The sequence below is a fragment of the Aptenodytes patagonicus genome, chromosome 3 (genome assembly GCF_965638725.1).
Source record: "Aptenodytes patagonicus chromosome 3, bAptPat1.pri.cur, whole genome shotgun sequence".
In the NCBI taxonomy this organism is placed as follows: domain Eukaryota; kingdom Metazoa; phylum Chordata; class Aves; order Sphenisciformes; family Spheniscidae; genus Aptenodytes; species Aptenodytes patagonicus.
In genome coordinates this window covers 24935213-24944062 of record NC_134951.1, presented here as the reverse complement: position 1 = coordinate 24944062, position 8850 = coordinate 24935213, and positions in this window count along the sequence as shown.

Genomic DNA, 8850 nt, shown 5'->3' with positions numbered 1-8850 from the left:
AGTTCTCCAACTTGCTCCAGTGGCAGCAGCCCACTCCTGGATGCTTTTCTTTGGGTACATCTGGGGCAGCCACACGTGAATGATGTGGTTAGAATGGACAGAATAAGCCCAGTTCTCCTGGGAAGTGTTAAATGCACTTGATTTTTTCCCCCCCCGAAGGGTAAATTCTTCTGTTTGCTGCCTTCTCATTTTTCTAACATTTTCTAGTTCATATTCTCAAGCTTTTCTGCACCAGCACCAGATTAGAAATGCATTCTTATGTTTTAAATTAACTGAGATACTCACATCAGTCTAGGACTTCGAGTCTAAATTATGAGATCATAGAATCATAGAATCATTGAGGTTGGAAAAGACCTCTAAGATCATCGAGTCCAACCATCGACCCAACACCACCATGCCCACTAAACCATGTGCCTAAGCGCCTCATCTACTCGTCTTTTAAATACCTCCAGGGATGGGGACTCAACCACTTCCCTGGGCAGCCTGTTCCAATGTTTAACCACTCTTTCAGTAAAGAAATTTCTCCTTACATCCAATCTAAACCTCCCCTGCCGCAACTGGAGGCCATTTCCTCTCGTCCTATCGCTAGTTACTTGGGAGAAGAGACCGACACCCACCTTGCTACAACCTCCTTTCAGGTAGTTGTAGAGAGCGATGAGGTCTCCCCTCAGCCTCCTTTTCTCCAGGCTAAACAACCCCAGTTCCCTCAGCCGCTCCTCATCAGACTTGTGCTCCAGACCCCTCACCAGCCTTGTTGCCCTTCTCTGGACACGCTCCAGCACCTCAATGTCTTTCTTGTAGTGAGGGGCCCAAAACTGAACACAGTATTCGAGGTGCGGCCTCACCAGTGCCGAGTACAGGGGCACAATCACTTCCCTACTCCTGCTGGCCACACTATTTCTGATACAGGCCAGGATGCCATTGGCCTTCTTGGCCGCCTGGGCACACTGCTGGCTCATGTTCAGCTGGCTGTCGACCAGCACCCCCAGGTCCTTTTCCACCAGGCAGCTTTTCAGCCACTCTTCCCCAAGCCTGTGGCGCTGCATGGGGTTGTTGTGGCCGAAGTGCAGGACCCCGCACTTGGCCTTGTTGAACCTCATACAATTGGTCTGGGCCCATCGATCCAGCCTGTCCATGTCCCTCTGCAAGATGGTGCAGTAAAAATTGTAACCATTGGCAACATTACATCTCATTGATGGATCTGGGGCTTTTTGTACAACTTCTAGCACCATTCAGCCATGATTTTTAGCAGAAATTTGAATGTTATTGTAATAAAAATAATAAACACTTGTATTTTTAGTATGATTGTTGGACAGCTTTTTTTAATCTGTCCTGTATCACAAACACCACTTGAAAGATAAACCATCCTACGACTGAAATACAAAATGATTTAATGAGACACACTACTGTAAACTCTCTCTTTTTCTCATCAGCCTTTTTCATTATCAAGGGAGTGCAACATCAAATTAGTTTAACTTCTTGGCTCGCAAGAGAACACAAAGAGTTCACAACTTAAGATTCCCCTGCAAGAATATTTTAGTGCCAGGATTAAATGTGAACGACCAGTTGATTGATAAGCAGAATTAGCACGGGCGAGTAAAGTCCTTGGGGGCCAAACCTTCCCAGTGCCCAAGAACAAGTCACTTAGTATGACCCCACTTATTTCAATAATATGACAAGCCTGTGACTCAGAATTTCAGCCTGATGATATACGAGGAGTTGCATCCAACTCAAGATCATCAATGATCCCCATCTCTGAATGCAAAGACAGCTGTATCTTGTCATATAACTTTTACACTGGGAAAAGCTTCATCTCTCCTCCCCAGTAAGGGAGAAGATGTCTCTCAGAAACATCTAGTTGAACTTCCCCTTTCAGTTACTTCTCATTGTTATTGAGTTGTACACCCTTCATGATGACAGTCACTTATTCTTTTGTTCAAGACCTTGTCCCTAAATCCATGAGCCGAAGAAAGAATGAAGGTTTCACTTAATATCACAAGATATTAAGTGGTTTATAGATTTTTAAGGCAGGAAGAAAATAATTGACCAGCCTGAACAAAAAAACCCACAAAATAAATTGACCAGCAATTAGTAAATAACTCGTGATTTAACTACTGTGTAACTCTTCAGAAAGACCCTCTGTCTCAATTGCTATTGAAAGCTATGCCCCATATGTTAATTGATTCTCACTGTTGAAAATTAGCTACTTGCTTCCAGTTTGAATTCTGCTAGCCTCAAGGAGGGTTATTTCCTCCAAATACCCTGTTTTGAACGTTTATCAGTTAGTCATGTTTCAAGCAACAGAATGAAGGTTGGACTTCAGTACTGCTGATATTTTCACACATTGCCTTTTTCACATGCTTTCATGAATGGTGCATCATATAAGACACAGAATCATCTATTTGGTTCTAAAGGTATATGTGCTGTAGCCCCTATGAAGAACTTATCTCTCTAGGGAAGGATACCCCAGAGAGAAATTGAGATTTTATGGTGGATCAGTCGCTGTGTAGAAGTGCTCAACTTCTTCCATTTTTTCCTTTAATTTCTTCTTTAAATTTTAACAGGTGGGACAAGCTACAAAACATCTATTTTTATCCCATTGTGTTGTCAGAGCTTCCTACATTTCCACTTGCTAATTTTACTCCAGCTCACAACTTCAATTTTTTCAAGAAAGTCTCACTTGCCCACGATATTTCTTTCATGACATTTCTTATGCCTGAAGTGCACTACCTTTTCTCTGTTACCCTGTCCTCATCATTTTGTTTTTCTGGGAAGAGTTTAAACAATGGCCTGCTAAAACTTTTCACTATAAAATGTACTTTCAGTAAATGATAGCTAAGATGTTGCCGTTCTGGGTTGAATAGGAATATTGCAGCAGTTGTTATCAAGCTTCTCAAATGTGATTCATACTGTATAAGAGTTTATGCACTCAATCAAATCCTTATAAAAAAAGAATGTGATACTCATGTCCCATCTGGGATTAGCCACCAAAATAAAATAAAAAAAGGAAAATAAGAGCTACATGAAGTAGCTTTCATTTGTCTTCCAAATTAGGTGTAGGTTCATCATTGAAGCATTTATTATTCAGGAAAATAAAGAAATCTAACAGGGCAGGACTTTAAAATCAGAAAATGGCAGTTAAAATATACATTTTTTTTTTTTTCTGCAAATGCAGTGCTGCAACTCTTCACACAATAGCTCATGGCCACAATGGCAAGGTAATGAAAACAAAAGAAAACCTTGAAAACAAAGTACTTCTACAGGTGAGAGAAATACATGCTAGATTCTTGAGGGTTGTTTTGTACCATGCCAGAAGAGCAAGAGAGTCATAAACATTAAAGTTATGGCCACAATGTGTCACTGGAGCTGGGTACAGAGAACCAGGGACACAGCAGTGAAACTGGCAGGCCACGATACCTCTTATTATTTTTTCTATTAAAGATTTTGGCTTTGTAAAACCAAAGCAGAAAGCTGTATGCAGCTTGACAGAGGAAATCACTGCAGAGAGAATACTGATAGCTGTGCAGTTCCTGCTCTACCCTATTTGAAATCCATCCTACTGCCAGTCAACCAGAAAAGAACATTTAATCAGGTTGTGTAGCCCAAACATAAACTTCCTTTTGTGGGTAGTTCTGTTATTAGTATTTGGACAGCTGGTAAGGAGAAGAAACTCCCCAAACTAAAGAATTCCCTACCAGCATACCCTCAAACAGAAGAGAGCATCCCACTTCTCATCATGAATAACATATCCAGATCCCTCTATGTATTAAGCTTAGCAGGTCCAGCGCTGTACAGACATCCTGAGAAGGGGACAGGTTTAAGTACCAGAAAGTTTCAGATCAAGATTTTGCAAGTTTGTCTTGAGGATCTGGTCACAGAGTTTCATTTATTTATTTAGAATCATGTAGCTGAGTCCCTTAGTGAGCTTGGTAGTCTTCACATGTAGAAGATCAGAGCTTTGCAGGGATATATGTCATAACTAAAAGAACAACTGTTACATTCTTCTGACTAGCTTGAACCTTCCTGTGCAGCTCAATCACACATCTCTGCTTCTGATGCCAGTGTCTTCTGCCACCTCTTTCAGCAAACTGAAATTCTGACACTCCCACTGCAAATATCCTCATATAGCCATGAATATACCCACTATCAATCTCCTTCTCAGCTTGCAAGCTTGTTGAATGTTTAATTTCTCTCTTTCTTCCCTGCATACTCTGGTTGGCGTTATTGCCGAGTCTTGCTTTAGTATCTCAGAGTTGGTACCTTTCCATATCACTCTGGCTTGTGGTCTGACATGGTCTTCCCCAGTTACAGCAGCACCTTTCCCTCAGTTTCTCAACAGTGTCCCTCTTCCTGTCACTCTATCCTACTGCTTAGATCTTTTGCTTCTCTTGAATTTCAGCCCTGTTACCCCACTCACCTGCCACGCTCTGCTCCCTTAGAAGCTGCCACCAATAATAATTTTGGCTAATCAACAGCATATTTCATAAAATGTACTAATCCAAGATACACAGAGATGTCTATGATCTCAGGCTCTGGAGAGAAATAGATGTCATCCAGCTCATGCTTTTGTCCTTACTGCTTTTGTGCCTTCCTATCCAGCTGTATTCTGTTTCACTATTGCCTCTTCCGCACACATATCTGGGTACTCATCTCAGCCTGACTGCCCACCCCCTTCATTGCAGTCTCCTTCCCCTCTAGCTCGTGCTTTCCCTTGTAGTTTCAAAACTCTCCTCTCTCCCTGCTATTGTCTGTTTTCACAGCCAGGCCAGTATCCCCACGATCAGATGCTCTCTGAAGCTGTCCTGTTCACTCGCTCTATCAGCTGCCCCCAGCATCTCCACGGTCCCACTTCCCCTCTCCTCCCTGGGCTCCCTGTGGTCCCAGGCTTCTCACAACCATCTCCCCTCACCTGCTCTGCACCAGCATCAGCCAGCTCCCTCTTTCTACCCTGCCTGAATCCCAGAGGGAAGCAGGAGGAAGAAAAGAGATGCTCTTCGCTGCAGCATCTAGTTAGGAGGAGAGCAGGCACTGCCTCTGGCATCCCAGAGGAGTCATCTCAGGGAAACGGCAAGCTGCTGTCGGCTGGAGCTTGACCTGTGCACACAGAACCATCAGAGACTTTTACCTCTAGGAAATCTCTACTCATGTGCAAACTACAATTTACCAACTTGGCCAAATTTAGACAGGTTTTCAAGAGGGCAGCAAGATGCAATTTTCTTCTGCAGATCCCCTTTCCTGCTTCTCTCCATTCAACCTCAAGACAAATTTCAAGGCCATGTCCCAAATGTCTGGGAGATTGAAAAGAAATGGTTAATAAACACATTTTGCAGATATACTTTATATAATATATATGTGCACATATGTGCATATATTACGTATGTGCATATATGTAATGTACTTCACATAATTCCTCCTGACTTCAGTCATAGGAACAGCTGATATGTTTTCAAAGAAATTGCCATTTTCCTCCCAAAATAAAATAATACTAAAAGAAAAATATTCTGAGACAGAGATCTACCCTAAAGAATTTCAGCAAAAAAATATAATAGTTAGTCAAACATATAAGCAACTGCAAACAGGATTTTTAAAAAGGAATTGCTGGTGAGCTTTGATATGTACCATCTTTAGTCAGCGGGAATGTGGATTTCAAAGAGAAATAAATATGCTTAAGTTTATTCACATAAGTAGATCAGTGAAAGAGAAATTTTCTCTTGCACAATGTTGCTACTTGAAATCACTTCAAAAAGTGTTAAGATCATTAAATTTGGCTTTTAGTGTGCATTTTATTGCATTGCAGGTAGGATCAGGATGGCAATATTCAAACAATGAGGGGAGGCACTATTATCAGTTAGCACAAATACTGTACCTACTGTATGCTTTTGTGTTTGTGTGGTTCCATGTGTGTTTTCTATCTTATTCTCCTTAATAAAATCAGCTCATTTAGTGGACAATAAAAATTAAGAATTGCATGAAAATGCTTTTTAAAAAGGAAGATGTTTTAAATTAACACAGTTAAAGAATTAGCAACAATAAAAATAACAGGGGTTTGTGGATTTTTTTTCATAAAACATATGTATTACCTGTGTATACATTATAATAACACCATAGATTATTGTGCATGAAGAATTGAAAGAAGAGATGTAATTGTCATTTTTTACTACTTTTTTTCCTTTTCTCTTGGTTCAGGTAATGAATATAGACCAGCCAATTGGTATTCTGTTTGTCTGTGTTCCTAGTCAATTCTAGTTTCTTTGGCACAAACCCAGTTTTGCACTATTTGAGTTGCAAACACTGCAGAGATCTGTTTATCTGTTGATCCGAAATACCTGAACACATTGGGAATGTTCAGAGAATGAGAATGCTGCCAGTGGTCTTAGATTTTGCAGACTTTGTAGAAACATTATTACGAAACACGTATTTCAGGCATATTTGATATGAACGGAATCAGAGTTTCTTCAGTGTTGTTTTAGACTTAGTTTTCATTTTCATTTGATTAGGAATTTGAAATTAAAATATTCTGCATGTGCATTTTCTGTTTGACAGTTGTTTATTCACAATAGCTTGCCCTGAATGTTAATAGCACAGAGATGTTTAGGACATGAGTGCTCCCACTCCCTCTGTTACCCCATCTTTCCACCTCCTTAAAAAGGGGATGGAGAAGGGCAAGAATTATGTGCATTAAATAGTGTAGGCAATGGACTATAGGCAAAGAATTAGGCCATATTCTGTGAAAAATAGAAAATTAAGTTAGTCCTTGGTCCATATCAGTGCAGTAATTTTGTTTTCCTGCTAATTTTTGGTATTCTTCTTGGGACGATGAATGGCCTAATTCAAGCCTCCGGAAATCTGCAAATGCCTCCCTCGAATTCAGTGACTCCACTTTCTACCATCTGTGAGGGAACTGAGCTATATCCTGCTTTCCTTCACCCTCTAGCAGATCCATGGGGTTCTCTGCGCTTATCCAGGATTCATATCCTGGATTTTCGGACACCTGTTCAAGCATGGGAACAGGTCCATTGTGGTAGCTGATGGCTATCATTTATGATTCAGCAAAGGAGGAGATGGTCAAGGAAAGACTGAATATGTGTGAAAAGACAAAGCACTCGAAAGAATAAATAAATTGAATAGGAAGTCAATTGAGGCTTGGTAATGTTTGAAAAAAATTTCAAAGTTCAGTTGTGAGGTCAATGTAGGTGACTTCAAGTCAAGCATGTGATAAGAATCAAAGCCCTCCAACAAGTACATGCTTTTTTTTATTGGCAATGAAACCATGTGGTCTTTCTATCCCTTATATTCCCTTTTTTCGGTTATCTGGCCCCAGAGAACTCCTACTTAAAGGGAATAAACACAGAGGGAAGCCCATGTGCCAAGGTTTTTGCTGTCCCCAATCATTTTTATAGGCTATGCTGAAAAAAGGTTCATGCTATAAAATTAGAATAATTCCAAAGAAAGTGTTAGGAACAAATGTTCTTCCTACAGTCAGCACTTACCAACTCCTCTACATCTCTGAATAGATCCTCAGGAACTGAGAGCCTTCAAGGAAATATCTGGAGATAAACAGGTGCAGAAGGCAGTTTTTCTACATTTTGCATTTTTGTATCAGATGTTTGTGAAACTGAAGAATAGGTAAAAAAACATGATGTAACAACCAGAACATCAAAATGCAAGATCATCTGAAAGAATAAAGAAGAATATAAGCAAGCTGTCAGTCCTGAAATGCCTGTGGAGCATCTGTAATTACAGCCCGAGGCCTCAGGAGGAGACTTGGGAGCACAGTTACTGCAAAGTCATTGGCCCATGGCATTTTCAATTAAAGCCTGTCAGGCCCAAAGAGACTGTGCTCAGATGGAAGGGGAATTACTAGCTGTGTTCGTCGGAATGGAACAGTCATATCAGTTCACGTTTTGGCATGGGATGGACATGATGCCTGACCAGAGCCCATCAGAAAGTATCATGTAGAGCTCGCAAGGTGATGGAAATTATGTTTCTGAGTCTTCGGTACTATGAGGTAAGGATAAGGTTCTGAGAAGGGGAATCACGGTTAATTAAATGGAGTACAATACAGGTGACTTGACGATGCAGGAGACAGAGAGGTCTGCAAGAGATACTCTCTGATTTGCGACAGGACACTTCAGGCAGTCACAACAGGATGGGGCACAGACTCACTTCAGATGAGTAAGCCTGAAAAGAACAAGATCCATAGGAATTTAGCTGCCTGAAACCAGTAAAAGGAGAGCTGTGCATGTAAACCATGATTGTGTTTAAAGGGAACACAAAAGCATGTTTAAGACCTGATGACAAAGTGAAACAGGTCTGCACGTCACGCTTGGAGAAAAAAGACACATCCGAGGCAACCTGGAAGCCCATTGACCAGGCATAAATGCCAAACAGACTGGAGCAGCAGGGGGTGTGCACCAAGATAAGGAGAAAGATCTCACGAGAGCCCAACCTGTTCCTGAATGGTCAGAACATAACCTTTAACAGCAAAAGCTGCCACAGGTGTTTACTGTACGTGACCTGGAGGTCTAGCCAAAAGCCAAGAAGAAAATCGGGAAGTTTAAAGTCTAAGCCTGCAAAAAGAGCTGTATACATTACAGAGGAGTTCAAGTACTAATGTGCCAGTTAATCATAACCCATTTTTTCCCCAAAGTTACCCAAAAATTAGTGGGAAGACAATCAGTGGTGGATGCTGATAAAAAGGCATCATGAACAGGAAAGGATCAACATCCACAAATGCTGGCTTCAGCTGCCAACAGTACAGAGACACACAGGCTGTGGAACCAAACGTTTCATTTTCATTAGGATAGGCTTGCTTGCTGAAAGTGGGTATGAGAACAGCAGGCCACGTAG